The sequence below is a fragment of the Vicugna pacos genome, chromosome 2 (genome assembly GCF_048564905.1).
Source record: "Vicugna pacos chromosome 2, VicPac4, whole genome shotgun sequence".
In the NCBI taxonomy this organism is placed as follows: Eukaryota; Metazoa; Chordata; class Mammalia; order Artiodactyla; family Camelidae; genus Vicugna; species Vicugna pacos.
In genome coordinates, this window is record NC_132988.1 from 37685795 (window position 1) to 37704285 (window position 18491).

Consider the following 18491-nt stretch of genomic DNA (forward strand, 5'->3'; position numbering starts at 1 on the left):
TGTCACCCTAGAACCTAGACAGTTATCTTACGCCCTTACCCCAGTCAGCCTCCCAGCCCTTCTCACAACCTTCCTCCTCCAACAACTATTGTTCTGACTTTTTTCCACCATGGATTTGTTTTGCCTGTTCTAGGTCTTCATATAAATAGGCTTGCAGAGTATGCATTCTTTCTCTCACTCAGCATAAAGTTTTAGAGAGCCATCATCATAATGTGGAGTATAGCAGTGGTTTGTTCCTTCTTTATTGCTGAAATGTATTTCATAGTATGGATATACCAGTTTGTTTATGGGCACCTGGGCTTTTCTGCTTTTAGGCTTTTGTGAATAAAGCAGCTTCTATAAATAATTCTACTACAAGTCTTTCCAGGGACGTGTATTGTCTCTTGGATTAATACCCATGAGCACATTGCTGGCTAATGGGGTACATGTTTATTTAGTTTTATAAGAAACTGCCAGACCATTTTCCAAAGTGTTTGTACGATTTTACAGTCCTTTTAACATTGATCAGAGTTCCAGTTGCTCTCCATCCTCTCCAACCTTTGGTATTGTTGTCTTTTTAATTTTAGTAGTTCTGATGGCTGTGTTGTAGTATCCATGAGATATATTTTTTACTTCAATATTTATCCTTTGAGCAAAATTTAAAGTCCTAGTGAATTATATCACCCTCCTGTACATACCACCATCATTAACAAAAGTTAATATTTTGTCATATTTGCTTAAGATCATTTTCTGAGATTTAAAACTTCATAGCCAAATAGGATGTGTCCTCGAATCAAGCCATTCTTCTCTTTCCTCCCATTTCAGGCACAAACACGAATGACTTTGATATGTACTCTTCCCATATGTGATTTTACATATTGACTTCATATGCATGTATCCATAACAACATGTAGTAGTTTGGTTTTTTTTTTTTTTGCTTTTTAATGAGTCAGTTACTTTTAAATAAGTAAAACACCAACATGCAAAAGATGGAAAGGGTATACAATGAAAAAAGATCCCTTCCTACCCCACAGACCACAAAGGTCCTCTTCCTCCCCTTTACAGACAATCTACCCGTTCTTTGTGATTCCTTCTAGAAAGGAAATATGCATATAACAGCATATGAGCATCCATCCTTTAAAACAAACAGATAAGTGGCAGTGTAGCATGCACACTCTTCCCCACACTTTACTTTTTCCAGTTAGTATGTCTGGCATTCCACCCATGTTGCTACCTATAGAGATGCCTCACTCTTTGTAACAGCTGTGTAACATGATATATTAATAAGACAAACACTGCTGTAACTGTATGTGTCCATTTGAAGTTGCATACAGATTTCAGAAATGTGAGAAGTTAAAAATATGAATCCTAAAGTTGAGGGAAATATATTAACATAAAGGTACCTGGAAGAATGACTCCCCTCAGGGGATGGGATCGCTGCAGATATGCCCTCCCCACCCGGCTCGTTCCCATGCTGTCTGAGTAGTTCTCTAGTGACTTGTTATTTTCAGTCTGGAAAAGATGACAATTCTACCTTGAAAGAAGTCTAGGCAGCAACAGAATTTTGTCTCAATATGGGATGTAGGCAGGGTTAGCTCCAGTGTGCCTTGTTCGTGGCAATGAATTTGCAGTTTTCAGCTCCATACCAGCAAAAGGCTCTGCTCCCTGCCCCCTCCCCATGAGAAGCTGCCCTGGGTCAGGCCTGCTTGGAACGGCACTGAACTCAACGGTTCTTCAGACCCCAGACCAGCGTGTGTGACCACCTTCTTGTTATCACCATTTAATAGTAACAATGAAATTATCTTTCAGTAATGCATTCCTGAAAATGAAACCTGGTATTTTGGGGGCTTTTGGTTGAAAAAAGGTTTCAGATGTTAGTCCCGGCCTCCCCTCAAATGTCTATACATATTTCATGCACACACTGAAGGTGTATGCTTTCTGATTGCCTAAGTTGTTTGATCGAACCAAATACTAGCTCCTCAGCAGCATAAGGGCTTCCTTTAGTGAAACTTTTCAAAGTAATAAACAGATGAGTTTAAAGTGATGGCTTATTTTTGGAATCTGACCTAGGGGGAAGCTGTACTTGAGAAAATAACACACTTTAGTCTTTTAATGTTGCTAAGATTCTACCTACTGGCCACATACGTATTTTCTCTATTCTGGATCTCTACAGAAGCCCTTCCTTTTTTCTTAGACCTTCAAAAACAGGATTACTCAATTATTTGTGTGTGTGTATGTGTGTGTAGACAGGGAGGTATAATTGATGAATAAAATTATAAGAATATTTAATGAATATGTTGTATTTCAGAAGGATTACTATCTCTTATGGTGTCTCCTGGGTTAATGAAGACATTCTCTGTTTAAAAAAAAATACTTCTATTTGTTGAAATAGACTTAGAGGTGAAAAAAAATTTTTAATGGGATGCTAAAACACCAGGAAGAAAGTTCCTAAAGACTATGCCGTCAAAGACATTTTCTTCGTCTTTGGGCATCTAACTGGACCTGAACGTGGAGGGTCATGCACACTAGGGAGCCCTCCTTGCTGCACGGTGCCAGCTGGCCAGGTGAGAGTCTAGGTCACCAAGGACTTGGGCCTTCTTGACTGCCTCCCGTCCGTGGCTTCCATGACACCTGCCGGGTGTATTTTTCCTACCTCACAGGCAGGGAGCATTTTGGTTCCCTTTGTTGTCTTCCTGACTTCTAGTCTTGGGGTTCATCAAGGCTTGGACTTGGGGTCTCCTCTCTTTCTTCAGACTCCCTGTCCCCTCAAAGACTGCATATCATCTGTAACAGCTACTAGAGTTACTGGGGAGAATACTAATAGTCAAAACTTAGCACTCAGTGAGCACAATTAGACGTTCCTTTATGTGTGTTCATTTCTTTAATCCTCACGTCCACCTGTTTATTATTCAACTTTAGATATAAGGAAATTGAAGCACAGAGTTAGAGAACTCATTAAGGCCAGTGGCTACTAAGTAACAGAGTTAGGATTCCAAGCCATGCAGTTGGATACCCAGGTCCATGACTCTAAGTCACTGTGCTGTTGCTCATTCATTTCATGCTACAACTGCAGCCCCATACTCGCTGATCCACGTGCCTTTCTGAAATGTCTCCTTGGGTATCCTCACAGAAACCTCAGACTTAACATGTTCAAAAGTGGATTTTCGATGTCTACTCCCTAAACCTGTTCGTTCTTTCATGTATCCATAAATAGCATTTTAATGCTCAAGCCAGAAGCCCCAAACTAAACAATTATAGCTAATAATAGAAAATAAGGGACATGCTAATTTTTTGATATTTACAACCTGTAAACAAGGAAGTAAGTTTTAAAATGTTTCTTGAAGGTAAATGATTACATGAATACTGTTACTCTCGTGTGAATAGCATTTTAATTTATTTTCCTCTGTAATAAATGACTTGTTTATTTTTAGGTATAGTAAAATTTTAGGATTTTTTTCCTTATCTGAATAATACTGCCACGATTACTGCAATTAAAAAAAAACCTTCAAAATATCCTGATTTGACCTCTATCAGGAGGATTTATTTAGTACAGTTGTTTTTTGTTTTTTAAAGTCAGTTCTGTTGTTTGACAAAACCTTTAAAGCATGTCATTGTGTTAGCAACGGACTATAAAAATAAACCTAACCCAAGCAGAATGTTCCCTGTGAGCATTTGCTTTGGAGATGTATGCTATTTCCAAGGGCATATCTATGTCATCTGTGTTTAATATTTCATATTCTGTTTATAAATTTTAACTTTTTTGGTATGAGTTTTAAGTGAAACTCATTTCCATATTTAATATAATTTAACTATGAGGTATTTATTCAACAAAAGTAATCAGTTATCTTGGAAACTCTTTTGCTTAGTAACCTGTGGTTTTATTTTTGATGCTGTATTTTTAAGAACTGAGGTAGAAATGGCATAGATTTCCAGTGCAGGCTCTGAAGATTATCACTAATTTTTCATTTCTTTAACATAGGAAATCTTTACATTTTGGACAAGTGCATACATCATCTAATTATATATGAAATGAAGTAATTTCACCTATAGACCAGATGGCAGAAGCTTTTACTCCATCTGTGAATGGATTCAGGAATATATGTGTGTATTTTTTTAGATTATAAACGGATATCATAGTTAAACTAATTTCCTTTCTTATTGAATTAATTTAATCAGATAAACTTTTATCCGAGACTTTAAACTTCACTTGATTTATAATCCCCTACTTACTCTGTAGGAACTGAGCTAAGGACTTTAGAGACATGGAGAAAAACAAGACCAGTTATTCTTGTCTAGAACTTACAGAAAATCTGTTAGTACACAGCTAGTTTTTGTACAAGGTGGAAAAGGCTCTGATGGGAATAACCTTGTTCTTTGGAATTTTGGTTCAGGGAAATTTTTCCTTAGTTATGACTTAATGAATAAAGACGTTTGACGTTTGTGCTGTTATTAAATACTGTTTGTTTTTTCTTCATGATCGTTCATATTCTGATAGATGCGGTAGATAGGAAGAAGATGCCATTGGAAAGAAAGAGGAAGGGATGTCAGTGAGCTGACAAATGGAGTTAACAAAATAGGAAAGACTGTCAGAGACTAAATCCGACACCGACACATGACCTCCACATCCCTCACCTGCAGAAGGGATTGCTTGGTCATGCATTCGACTTAGCCACTCTTGCTGGCAAGAGTTGGCAGGGTTTTGGCAGAGTTTCCACTGGTGCTTAATGCACCAAAGGAAGAAAAATTCTGCCCCACTGTAGTATTTTGTCTGTGTGCCAGCTTTTCTTAGGAAGAATAGCAGCTTATGAAGCAGGTGTTATCTGAGTTTATAGATGTAGAAATTCTACACGTTCTGGGGCTATTAAAGTCATACAGCTAATAAGGAATGCTGCTGGAACTCGAGATGCCAAATATCAAGTTCTTTCAGCAACATCTGGCTGTAAAGGAGCTCGTTGAGGTTTTATTTGGTTAAACACATAGGATAGCATTCCTTTTTTCTTGCTGGCACTAGTTTTAGCATTGGGCTTCTAGTTCCTGCAAGCTTGTGAGTTATCCTGACATGTCCATCTGAGACCTATTTTCTTGAAGTCTTTTGACTTCAAGCTACTGCTTAGTACTTCTTGAAGGTGAAGGCCATGCAGACAGAACCCGGCAGTGGGCTGGGCACATGGTAAAGGTCTTAGCTGAGTAAATGCGCTCTCCTGAGGGTTGGATGGACATTTAAAGGACAAAGACAAGCCAAACCACAAAACTGTGGCACAGTGGTTGATTTCTAGGTGTTTCAGGCTTCAAACAAACTCTGGATAAAGAAAAGATTATTTGTGAGGTCACAGATATATTCTATCACATATTAATAATTACCCATATCAATATATTCTATCACATTAATGAGAGAAGTTGTATTTCATTGTAAAGAGCAGAACAGCAAAACAGGTAGGAAGAATTTTTGATCATACAAAGATATTTCAGAAACCAATAAAAATGGGCTACTTTCTCCAAAGCACAATAGAGAGTGGCCAGTAAGTGAAACTCTGGGTTAGGAGCCAGGAAATGACTTTAGGTTTCCGCCGTGTCTTGTATTGTGACTCGGGCCTCCATTGCCAAGAAGTAGTCTGGCTCTGATGTCCTAAATCTAGAAGTCTGCCGGTGTCTACTTTACTTTTCTCCTCTTTATTGGGCATTCAGCGTGGATTACCATGGATTTGTCACACATCCTGTATGTTTTTGGAGATTCATATGAACTTACTGCACAACCCAACCCAAGGTGGTTTCATTTATATTATACTTTTAGTATAAGAAATCTATAGTATATAATAATATAATTCACTTAAAAAGCATGTGAAGATTGTGAGACTGCATTTTTTCACATAGTCCCAGTTCAGCTAGCTTTAGTGATACATACGCTCTGAAATTAAGCTGATTACTGCATAATATCGTGCCCTTTAAAGAACTTAAACTTTGAGTTAGATCTTAAATTCTTTTAAAATGAAAGCTTCAAAAGCCTGAATCCATTTTTAACATGTGCGTTATAGTCTTAAATTGTTGGCTTCAATGCAGAATTTTAAAAGTATTAACATAAAAACTTGGAAAATTAAAATGTATGTACTCATGTAGAAATAGAGTTTGAGTACAACATTAAAATGCTTAATATATAGAATTATTTTGGAAACTGAATCTTATCCCTTAAGGATTTTGGCCATTGTTCATATAGGGCTATGAAAAAGTACTATGAAAAAGTTTGGCAGCTGAAGAACAGAATGTTATCCCTTTTTAGAATGGTCTTACAGCAGACGTACAGGGGGCAGGGTAGGGTGCAGGTCGCATTTGTCAGGGCAAAGGTTGTTAGAATTCTATTTTAAGTTGCAGTTTAGAAGCTGAATGCCCCAAGCTTATTTTCTCAATCACAAAATTATTCGTGTAAATCTTTGGTTTTTTTATTAACTTCAGGAGAAACAAGAATAAAAAAGGAAACATTCTTCCTTGGTTTAATTTTCAGGGAATCTCAGTGTGGGTTTTATGACCTTCAGTGCCTGGCAGTTGAGGGTGCAGCATCCATAACATAGGAGCCAGGAACACCGGGCTCCTTGGATGCTGAACGCTGGGCATCCGTGAGGAGCCACCACAGGAGAGGACGTATGTTAGAGCCTCTTGCTATCATTGTCACCATCTCTAAGGCCCACATTTTCTCACATTTTAACATTTACAAAATAGGAATATATCTTATGAACAGTGACTTCTTGGCATTATGTCACGTTCAGTTGGAAGTTTTGATGATGTCCCTTATAAATGATGGGATTTTAGAATCAGTGAAATACACGATCTATACCCTGCTTCATGAGTCCTAACTTCGGTCAGATTTTGTGGATATTTAGATAATAATACAAGGACTTAAAATTTATGCAGTTGATAAATTTGACTGATCAAGTGTTAGAAAGCCAAAGTTTAGAAGATTTTTCACTTGAAAGTTTCCTGAGCAACAGTTCTCACTAAAGAAAAGGCTAAAACACCTCAATAAAGTCCTATTTTTAAGGAAGGAAGAAAAAGAAAGCCCTATGCAAATCTGTGCTTTTTATTGTTTTATGGAATGTTTGAATGCAGCACCCAAGTTTGTCTGAGACATGCGTGATTTGGGGAGCGATCCTTTGTCAGGAGTTAACACTGTCACAGGTAACGGGGTGCAGGCAGGAATCTGAGTGTCAGATGGAGTTGGGTGCACAGATCAGCTCTACCACTTCCAGCAACAGGACCTTGACATTTTACTCAACTCTTCTGAACCTCACTTCTCTCCTAAAATTATAACATTACTTAACTCTTAGTTGTTTAAAAATAGAAGTTGGTATAAGAAATGATCTATCATTATTGCTCTGATTATTTGCTGTACATTAAAGTCCTCTTTGGAAAATTTCATTTAATCCAACCATCATTGATTTTGGGTGTCTACCATGTGCAAGGAAGAGAAGTGGGAAAAATACAGTAACTTTAATTTACCTGAAGTGTATACATCTAAGAGGGATATTACCACACCCCTTCAGTGTTTCCAGCTACATAATCCGGTGTAGAAAGAAAGAGGAGACGGATGTGGATGTCACAATTCTATTCATATACAAGGGAACGAGTTAGCTACTCATTCGTATTTAAAAAGAGAAGTGTTGCATGGTCTCTGTCATTTGACAGTATATCATTGTTTTCTATTTTTACTATTTAAAGATAAGCACCCAGCATTAAATAGACATTTCTGTAGCTTTCGTTTTTTTCATAAGATGCTTCATGGGCATGTGCTGGAATAGTTTTCCCTCAGTCTCCCATACGCTGTCCTGTCCTTTTAGCCAAGGCAGTTCCTATTCACCTTAGATTTTAGTTCAAAGTCACATCCTCAGGAGAGCTTTCTGATACCCCACATTATACTCCCTGGAGCTCTCCTTGTACCTCTTTGTGTTTATGTGTTTGATTCCTGTCTTTCTCCCATTAGCTTCCATGAGGGTAGGGACCACATGTAACTTTTCCTCACTATATCATTCCCAAGATCTAAAACTATTCCTAGAATATTTTTGCGCTAAATAAATATTTAATATGGTATTTTCATTATACAATATTATTGATGTACCGGAGTCAATTAGAATTTTGAGGCCAAGGAATTTGATAAGATTTTCATGCAGAGTTCTGTGCTCCAACACTTCCTGAGCATCTAGTTTATGCAGAAATGCTGCATTGGATACTGAACAAGTTCCAAGAGAATTTAAAAAGCAGCTGACAATCCAGGAGCCATGCTACGGTTAGGACCTCTTTTTCAGAGTCATCTCCATCCAGGCATCAGACGTTTAACTTGAATTTCTATGTTCTCCATCAAAGAAAATCCTTTATTCCCCATACTTTTGTTCTTAAAATATTCATTTGGGGACTCGCTGCAAATTATCCTTTCTTTTCGCATTGATGGCAGACAGAAACAGTTATGCTAACTAGGATAACAGTTGCTTAAAGAATTTCCTGGACCATAAGATTCTTCATAAGTTTAGTTTACGTTTCACTTTTACTCTCCTCTCCAATACTTGTTTCTTTCAGTATCACCGCATTATAAACTAAAGATACAGTGTGTGTGTGTGTGTGTGTGTGTGTGTGTATTTATGAGAGAAAGAGAGAGAGAGAGATGGGGAGGATATATGAGATATACATGTTTTTTAAAAAGAGGCTTAGAATCTTTAAAATGTTACTGTTTGGGAAAATAAGAGCATCTTTGACTTTCTTGAACAACTTCTGCAAAATACAAGTAAAACAGAAGAACTATAATTATAAAACCTAGCATATGTAGTCACCATGAAATTCATCCAGCACAAAGTTCACTCGTCTTTATCCTGAGCTGAACTACCAAGGTCAGTCTCAACATGGGAATGGGAGTTAAGTCTCTTTTTATTTACTACATTCCATCCTCTCTTGTCCTCCAAAGCTTAAAAAGTTTTGAAAACCTCTTTTATGTAACTACTTCAAACATATAACTTTCTCCACATTTCTCCTTTCTGATAAAAAATCTATTGGCTCATATTTATTGATCTGTGTTATTTATTTGATAAATTAAGAATTTATCTCCTCTCTCCTTCCAGCTCACTACTGATATATAGTAAATATATAAATGCATTTATTTCTCCAGATGCTTTCAAATTGGTCACACATTTTAAAACTTGAATATTTTTTCTCAGCCTTTTTTTTTTTTTATTCCATTTTCAAGTCTTCCCTCCAAATGGCTTTTGGCTGTTTGCCCAAATCAGATTAACTCACAAGAGGTGATCTGCTGCATCGCTTGAGGTGGCCCAGCCAGCTCACAGGGCTGCCCGTCAGGGATGGTGACACTGACAGCCGATCGGACTGCAGGGCCCTTAGACTCCTGTGTTGCTTTCCTTCTGGAAGCAGTTCATACAATAAGCATCAGATAGGCCTGGTTATACATACAGCTTCCGTAGGTATCAGCTCTGAGCAGGGAAGTGGTAATTCGACTTTCCTGTTATCCTTAATTGTAGAATCAGTTCTAACTGTATAAGCACACCTGGGTTTTAGGGATATTTCAGTTGTCTTGTGCAACATAATCTGTGCAGTGTTCATTTTTATGAAGGATTATGAATTTACCTATTCTACTTTATTTCAACGAAGATTTAATTAAACAAATATTTACTTTTCACCCAGTACATGTCAGATACTGTTCTTGGTCCCAAAATTGGTCAGTGAACAAAACAAAGATCTTTGTCCTCATGGAGCTCACAGTTTAATGCAAAGAGGCAAGACAGTTAACCTGATATAAGAAGATTGTGTTGTAGTAGCTCACAGCAAAAAAAAAATGTGACAGTGAATATATGTATGTTCATGTATAGCTGAAAAATTGTGCTCTATACTGGAATTTGACACAACATTGTAAAATGACTATAACTCAATAAAAAAAAAGGTTTAAAAAATTGTGGGAGGGTGGTGCGGCGGGAATAGCTCAGGGTAGAACACATGATTAGCAGGCGTGAGGTCCTGGGTTCAGCCCTCTGTACCTCTGTTAGAAAAAAAAAATATTTAATATTTAATGAAGGGAGGAAGAGACGGGAGAGCCAGCGGGGGATGGGGACTGCCTAGGGGGGCGGGTAGAGTGCAGGGCAGACAGGCAGGCTTGACTGAGGAACTGTCACTTAGATACGGACTTGACTCCTGCATAGGGGGATATCTTGTAGGTGTTTTCATGGCCATAAAGAAGGGTGATAAATGGAAGGAAGACTTCCGCTAACTTGTAGTTCTGCCAGAGAGACAAAGGAAGTTTGCTTCTAGGCTTATTATTTTTGATGCTTTCATCTTTAAAGTGGAGTATTTTACAACTTTCCTTTGAGGAACAGAAAACTGCCAATTATTTTGTTATGGAAGAAACAAACTTGATTCATAGGTTTGTAAGTCTAAAGTATATTTTAATCATCAGTGAACATTGTGCATTCTTACAGCAATTAAACATGTCTTCTGCAAGGGGCCCATAATTGGACAACAGAATACAATTCTTCCTTAGGGATGGGCGATAAACTCTAATAGGTCAAGGTTTTAAAAGAAAGGTGGGAGCTCTGCTATGCACACGAAACTAACATTGTAAATTGACTATATTTCAATAACAAATAAGAATTAAAAATTAAATTAAAAGAAATGTGGGAAAATGTCTCTCAGCTATAGAATTCCTGACTGTCCTAGCTCCTTGAGAAGCAGTGCCTTATTCAAGGGTTTCCAGCATCTGTTCCAGCAAGAAAAACGATGCTGATCTTTGTGAGTATACCCATAACTTGAAAGACTGCATCAGCATAACCCAATCCAAACAGACCACTATTTTTGTGTTTAGCATACCATTTGTGATGCAGCCAATGACCTAGGACTGCCATTCAGGAAAACTGATACTGTGGTGCTCTCTGAACTGCACTGGCATTTATTTTCCCTTTTGAAACTGGATGCCCTGTCACCAGGAACAGCCCTTTCATAGACTTCAGCATATAGTCCAACTTGACCTTCCCACTGAAAAGCCCTCCTGGCATTCGAGGACCTGGGGAGAAAGGTCACAGCTGCATTTGCTTTAAGACGCTATTGCCCATTGCAAGAGAAGAGCCTCCCAGTGAAGTTATCTGTGCGTATATTTGGATGAACTTCACATGTTAAGGTTTATCACACTGAGACTTAAACTTCTGTGATGAGAGAACTGGCAAATATCCTCCTGTCCAAACGTGACTTTTGTGTTTTTCTTCTTCCTTCACTTTTTTTTTTCATTCAGACTTCAGTTTTTTCCCCTTCTTCCTGCCTTCCTTTTCTTGTCATCTATTCAACAAATATTTATTGATAATTTACTCTGAACTGTAAGTCCAGGGGATTGGTGGTGAACCTGAGGTTTACCTAAGCTGTTAAGGAGTGAATTTTTTTATTTAGAAATTTACTTTAAAAACTAGAACTAACATTCAAACATCTTTTGAGTTTATTTTTAAAAGAGTTTTTAGGAATTGAATAAAATACAGGAGATGATGAAACAGAAATTCTAAAAATCCTTCATGGTAATTGTAAAAAAAATTTGATTTGCTAATTTATGAGCAGGTTTCAAAACCTATACCAACCATTGTTCCAAGGACATTGTTTTAGTTTAGTGAATGGTAAAATCTCAACTATCTTGTCAGAGTTGTTACCATCTAGTAACAGCTGATCTGAGATGTGTGTGTGCGTGTGTGTGTGGACCTGGCTTTAAAAACTCTCTATTAAATCACTCCAACCTTCCTCTTTATCTTCCTTCATCTCAGCAGGAGCAGGCTACTTGCCTGCTGACCACCGACGTGCCCCAAGCTCAGATTTGTCTTCTTGAGCTGTGTTGTTCTCACTGTTCTCTGCCACTGGAAATGTAACTCCTTGTAACTGCCCACTTCTTCCTCAAAAGAAGCCTTTATTGATCCCCCATCACAAGTGACTTCTTCTTTTATTTGTGCCTTTTGTTTAGCACCTACCATGAACTGCCTTGAGCTTATGGCAATATATTTGTGGGTATCTGGTTGATATTTTGTTTGTTCATTCAAAAACTATGGACTGCCCATTGTCTCGGGTATTGGGATAGAAGAGACACAACAATAAAACAAAACAAAACAAAACAAACAAGTTAGACCTGCAGGGCATGGGTCTGAGAATTTAGTCGTGATACCGAAAAGTAAGTGATGAGTGCTGTCAGACACTGGGTCACATGGAACACACGGCTGAGAGGCCCACGCCTGTGTGGAGGGGCCCGGTGGAGACTTGGTCCCAGCTTAGATAGGGTCTCTGGGAACAAGTCAGGAGGAGAGAGGAGACCCCTTCGACTGTAACGGAAGAGGGGAAGGGAAACATGAGGTAGGTGCTTGAAAATTCGTGAGGAAAAGTCAGGGGAGTTCCTATCTGAGGTTTTCTGTTTTCTTTATGAGCAAGGAGGGAGAGTTACCTGCTGAGCTTATCTGAAGGATGAAATGAGGTTGAAAAGATATAAAACAGCTCCTTCGAGAAAGAGAGAGAAAAATGACAGGAGACCCTTTGTGGGTACCGGGGACCACAGGGGGCTTGGTTCACGTCGTGGGTGGCTGATGGCAGCTTCTCTGAAACTGCTTTCCTATGGAAGCGATCTGCAAGCTGCTCCTGAACATAGAGCATAGAAATGAAGGGGAATGGAAGCTCCAGCTCTGCATGTTGTTGGACAAGTGGCTTCCATCACTGATGTCCATTCCCTTCTGAACCACATGGATGGTAATTCCCACCCGCGGGGTTGTCACCATCTCAGCCTCACACTGAGGCTTTCATACATGAAAACATTTTAAACTATAAATCATACAGGTAATCGTTACGATCTTACTTATATTATAAGTTTGAATTGGTCACATTTGTCAGGATTTTGCAATGCTGGATAGACCAAAACAGAAACAACGGCCCCAAACCAAGAAGGACTAATTTCCACATTAAAGACATGTTCACATCCAACATACACTCTAGATATAGTTATAACAATATTGCCACAGCAACATTGAAGGGAAAAAAATTGAAAATGATCTCTCAAGTGCCACAAACACTCCAACTAGAAAGAAGCTGATTTTCTGGAGAACACGAAGTTTTAGGTCAAAGGCCAACTGAAAACATCCTGGAAAAGTATAAATATATTCTTGTAATTAATATAATACATTGAAGGTTTTATTATCAGGCTCTGTTTCTTTTTAAAAGATGCATAGCATGATTTTTTAAAAATATTTTATTTCTTATTGAATTATTTATTTTATTTGGTGGGGGTAATTAGGTTTATTTCTTTTTAGAGGAAGTATGGAAGTTCAACCCAGGAACTCGTGCATGCTAGGCATGCACTCTGCCACTGAGCTATACCCTCCCCCCTCATAACAGGATTTTTAAAAGGCATTCAGAAAATAGAGTTCTTTCATACTGTACTCATTATTCTTAAAAGTTCAACAAAATAATACCGCTGCTGAGAAAACACACCCAGTAAGTAGCCTGTTGCCCTGTACCTTTTCCGTCCACGTAGACTGACTGAATGTCATATATGGTGAAGCTAAAAATAGGAAACACACATAAGCTGCTTCTCAGTTCTCTTTCCTATGGAAATGTCTTTAATAAGTGCAGTTGATACAGACACTCTCCGTTTTAGCTGCTGGCCGTAATCCTCTGGGAATCTGACTCTGCTTGTCTTCAACACGCCTAATAGTCTGAATGTTTAACATTTTAGAGGGTGGCTGTTCATCACAGGTTCTGGATTATCTTTTCACATACCATAGTTGTGCTTCTACTTATATCCCCCAATTAATCCAAATTACCAACTGACCTCTCTTGAGCTAGATCCAAAAAAAAAGCAGCACCCCGACCTCAGGAAGCCGTGTGCCAGAGTCGCATTTGACGATAGGAAACCATTGCTGCGAGAGATACAGCTTCACAGTGGTTCCCCGGGGAGTATAACCTGATGTTGAGTATGATCCTGTATCGGGCTGGAGGACCGTGTCACCTTTTGGCAGGTCTTCTTGCTGGAAACCTTCTGGTCAGATTTAGGAATCACGGTAGGCAAAAATATATCTCCCATGACTGGTCACTGTTTAGCCTGGTATTCCTTCAGGCATTTAGTAAAGTAGAATATTGGTCACATGGGGAACAACTGTGTAGTCCCAGGACACTGATTACTTTCCTGGAGACTTCTAATAGAGGAAATAAAAGGGGAGAAAAAAGGGAAGAGAAGTAGACATGGAAAATGGGAAATGTGTATTTTTTCAAAATCAGTAAACACGTACTAGAAGACAAGGGAAAGTGGGTGGTTAAAGGGTGAGCTTGTGTATGTGTGTGTGTGTATTGGAACTTAGGTGAACTCGGGTCCTGAAAAATGAGGTGGGCAGTGAGTGGGGCAATGGAAGAAGAAAGCAGGGAGAGAGGCAGTTTTTACCTGGGAATATTCTAGAGATAGGCAGGAATACCTTCCCAAGTCAAGGTGTTCCTGCAGTCTCCGATTTGGCCACTCTGTCCTGTCTCTCCCCTCATTCACACCGCTGCCTGTGGTTTGATGTTCCAGCAGGAAGCTAGGTGTCTGCTTTAGAAAATCGTTTCTCCATCACCGTGCACTGCTTAGCAGCAGGATGCAGCTTCATTGTCTTTGCTTGGTTATTTCACACCTCAGATGCAAATGTGGAGGGAGGGGATGGGTGCTGGCAGTGGGAGCGCTGGCATCCTGGTGCCTCCGCCTCCTGGGCCACCGTCAGCCTGCCTGCTGTGCTTGGGGGGCTGCCTGTCCCTAAGATGCCTGTTTCCATCCGTGCAGTCAAGGAAAAGTTGGGAGAGGATTAGAAGCTTTTAAAATATGTTTTTTCTTAGCTATTATATTCAATAAATTTGGCACACTCTGGAATTTAACTGATGCTTAAAAATAGCCTGCATTTCATGTTTAATCACATTTTGTTTCACCTGGAATAGTTTTAACCATTATCAAAGGATTTTTCAAGAAAAGTATAGGTTTCTTAATTTTGTGATTGTAAGAACTGACATAAGTTCAGTTAAATGTTATTATAGTTACATAAAATGAGTGTAGCATAATTACCTTGATTATTTTATTATCTACTAAGGAAATTACATCGTTTTGTTTCAATTTTCAGTTGTACAGTGCCACCTACTGGATCTGTGCTGTAAGAACACCTTCGTTTTCAACTTCCCAGATCCGGTATAATCAGTTTGTAGGATTTAGCTGCCTTCTGTATAGACTATATAGCAAGACTGGTGTATTCAGACTTTTCTTCGTTATAGAGATGCCAAGACCAAACCGCACAGATTGCAAACTTTATCAGAGTTCTCCCCCGTGGGATCATTCTAGGTTGCGCCTCATTTTCTTTGAGCATCTATTTTTGTTTTGGATTACAATCTGTGAACAGTTTAACATTGCTTTCATTAGTGATGATTTCCCAAGTATCCTTTCTACCCCTACCTTGCTCTCTTAATTGCATATTTGCATTATTGTTTGTTTAATGTCTTTCTATGCTCCTGGGCTGTATGTCCTACCAAGTCACACAACAAACCTGGCACTGATTGCACAGATGTTAAAGAGAATGGCAGGGAAACTGATGGTATATAAATATAGGAAGACTTCAAACAATGTATTAGTAGTGCCAAGGAGTTATTGATTGATATACTTTGTTGTCTACTGTTTTGACATGGAATAAGAACCAGAACTTCTAACACTGAACCTAATTTCTGAATTCTTGACTGTGGTCCATGTGCACAAAAAAGAGGTAGGTTTTATTCAATTGAAGTATCTTAATTAAAATTTAGTGCCAATAAGATATTCGGCATAACCCTTGTAGTTCCAAAGTATAATCAAAAGGTTCAGGTATTAGTCTCCCCTGCTTCTTTCCCAGCACCCCCATCACTTGCGTGTTATGTAAACTCATGCCACACAGGACCAGAGCCAGGAATAGCCAGATGAGGGTTTTAGAGCTGGACTCTCCATCCTTTCACTTTTTCCATTTAAGAGAAGAACAGAAAAGGAAGAGCTGGCAGGGATATACTGGAGGCCAAAAGATTAAAGCACATTTACACACAAGATTATAAAATGTGAAAACATTTCTGAGGTAAGTATGATACAATGCCTTGGTAAGAAGTAAACAAAACGTAGTTTTTGGAAAGTCATTGAGTTTTTGTTTTTGTTTTTGTTTTCTTTAAAAAAGCCATATACAGTAAAGTTGAACTCAGAAGAAAATTGAGACTAGCTCTTTCTGGGCTCCTGCACACTACTGGAGAGCAGATAAGCAGACATCTGGAGAGAGCAAAGAAAACCCTCTGATGGTTTTCTGCACGGCCTGAGAGAGATGAAACAAGGCGGTGGAATTTAGAAACCCAAAAAGAAAATGTAAACAGTTCAAAAACTTTTAACATTCTTTACTGTCACCTCAGTTGTCTGAAGACCCTCCTTACTGATCCATCATCCAATTTCCAAAAGAGTGAAAATAGAAAACAATTAAATTCAAGTGTGTTTAACAGCCTCAATACAGTCGTAACTCGACACCAGTTTGTTCCTAGACATTCCTTTTCAGTTCTGCAAGTTTGAATCTGCCAGGACTGGAATGCTTAGGTGTTAGCGGCCGACAATTTCAGTAATTTTAGGCTGGGCCTGCCTTTGAGTAAATCATATCAGTAAAAATAAGGTTAATTTTCCTTCCATTACCTCTGCTTTGTCTAGCAAATAATTGCATCAGCTTTGGTTTCTGAAGTATCTCAGGGAATTGATTATAGTCCTTGAACTCTTTGAAAATAAAAGGATGAGTGAAGTAAACTTGGCTGGAGTTTATGCAAACTGCAGACTTTAATACTAGCGTAACTCTTCTTAAAAGCATCTCCTGATCTCAGAGGTTGAATTTGTAAAACAGAACAGCAACCAAAGTCATGATCGATGATTGGATTTTTTACCCAGAAAAAGCTACCTTATCCTTAGATTTTTATTATCTTTCACTTCTCATTCTGATTCTCCATTCATTGTCTTAAGAACCCCTTGTTGGCACCTGTATCTTGTTTGCTTCTCTTTTGTCCCCTCAGATTATTTCTTACTATTACCAGTTGAAGAGGTTACACATTTATCACTTTATACTCTTCACACAAGAAATTTTTATTTGAAAAGTGTTATTTATGTCAGCGTTTGAATATGTATATGTGTATTTCAATCAGACTCCTCGAATGGTTTTAGAATCTACTACGACTTCCCAGCTGTGAAAGACGTGTCATGGTTTCCACACGTGCTTCTGAGGAAGAAGCAGCTGAAATATTTGTTGTTTCGTTCTGGCAAAGCCTGACTGGCCACCTTGAGAGTCCTTTGTGAGACACTGTGTCATGGGATAAAGAAACAGAAGAGGCAGAGTCAGCCTCTTTGCCTAAATAAGTGAACATTATTACATATTTCTTCAGAGTTGCATTTTTGAAGAAATATTTCAGATACTGTGCCTCAGCTTTTTTTTAACCATCAGATTGTATCAGAAGTTCTTGAAAGGTAGATTCCCTGTCTTCTAGGTCATTTTTACAATAACGCGTTACACTAACAAATTAGGTAATTTAAATACTTTTACTAATAAACACCTTTAGAAACTCAAGCCTGTCTCTAACTGCTGTTAAATATGCACGCTCTCCTGAGCTGAGTGGTTTTGAGAGAGGAAAGGTGGTTCTGTACAGATCTGATAGCAAGTTAGTTATCTCATATCCAATAATGTGTGCAGGCATAGTACTCTGTCCCACATGTGGATTCCTTGTCACAGCCCTACGGGTGGGACACCAGAGCGACACCCATGCTGTAGATCAGAAGAGACCAGAAACAAGACAATCCAGTCCATCTCTGGTCCTGGAGGCAAGAGGGGAGAGAGGACAGTGCAGAGGGAGTGATTCTGAATACATTTGTTTTTCATCCTTTCCTTGATTCTTTTGTATATTATACTACCTGGTTTTTGTTTTTTGTTTTTTGTTTTCTTCTCTGAGACCTCACAACTCATTTCTGAAACCTCAGTAGTGGATTAGTTCTCATGTTGAACATATAGGCAAGACAAACAGTAGATCTCTCTCCCTCTCTTTTTTTCTCCCCTAAGAAAACAGCAGAAAATGGCCTTATGGCCCCACCTCATCGCCACTTTCCTCCCGCTCTGTGTGTCTGACTCCATTAAAGAGCAGTCAGCTTTATTTACGCCTTTTTCTTGAAAGGAAAACTTACTTGATGTGCCAAACCCGGTAGTTGTCAAGCTTTTCTAGACATGTTATCTTTAAGGAGATTTACAAAAATAAGAAGAATCTTTGTGGTTTTATTCTGAGAGCCAGAAGCGCTGAGAAACAAGGCAGACTTCTACTGCTGAGCATTTTAACTTTCAAGCTGCAGAAGATGTGTTATGGTTTCCACGCATATTTATGAGGAAGAAGCAGCTGAAATATTTATTGTTTTGTTCTGGCAAAGCCTGACCAGCCACCTTAAGAGTCCTTCGTGAGACATTGTGTCATGGGATAAAGAAACG

The 18491-nt window shown here is 38.7% G+C and overlaps 1 protein-coding gene across 3 annotated transcripts in view; it reads left to right on the forward strand.

Moving 5' to 3' along the window:
* The window catches only part of SEC24D (SEC24 homolog D, COPII coat complex component), a 99554-nt gene that overhangs the window by 42087 nt on the left and 38976 nt on the right, over positions 1 to 18491 (forward strand). The window lies entirely within an intron of this gene.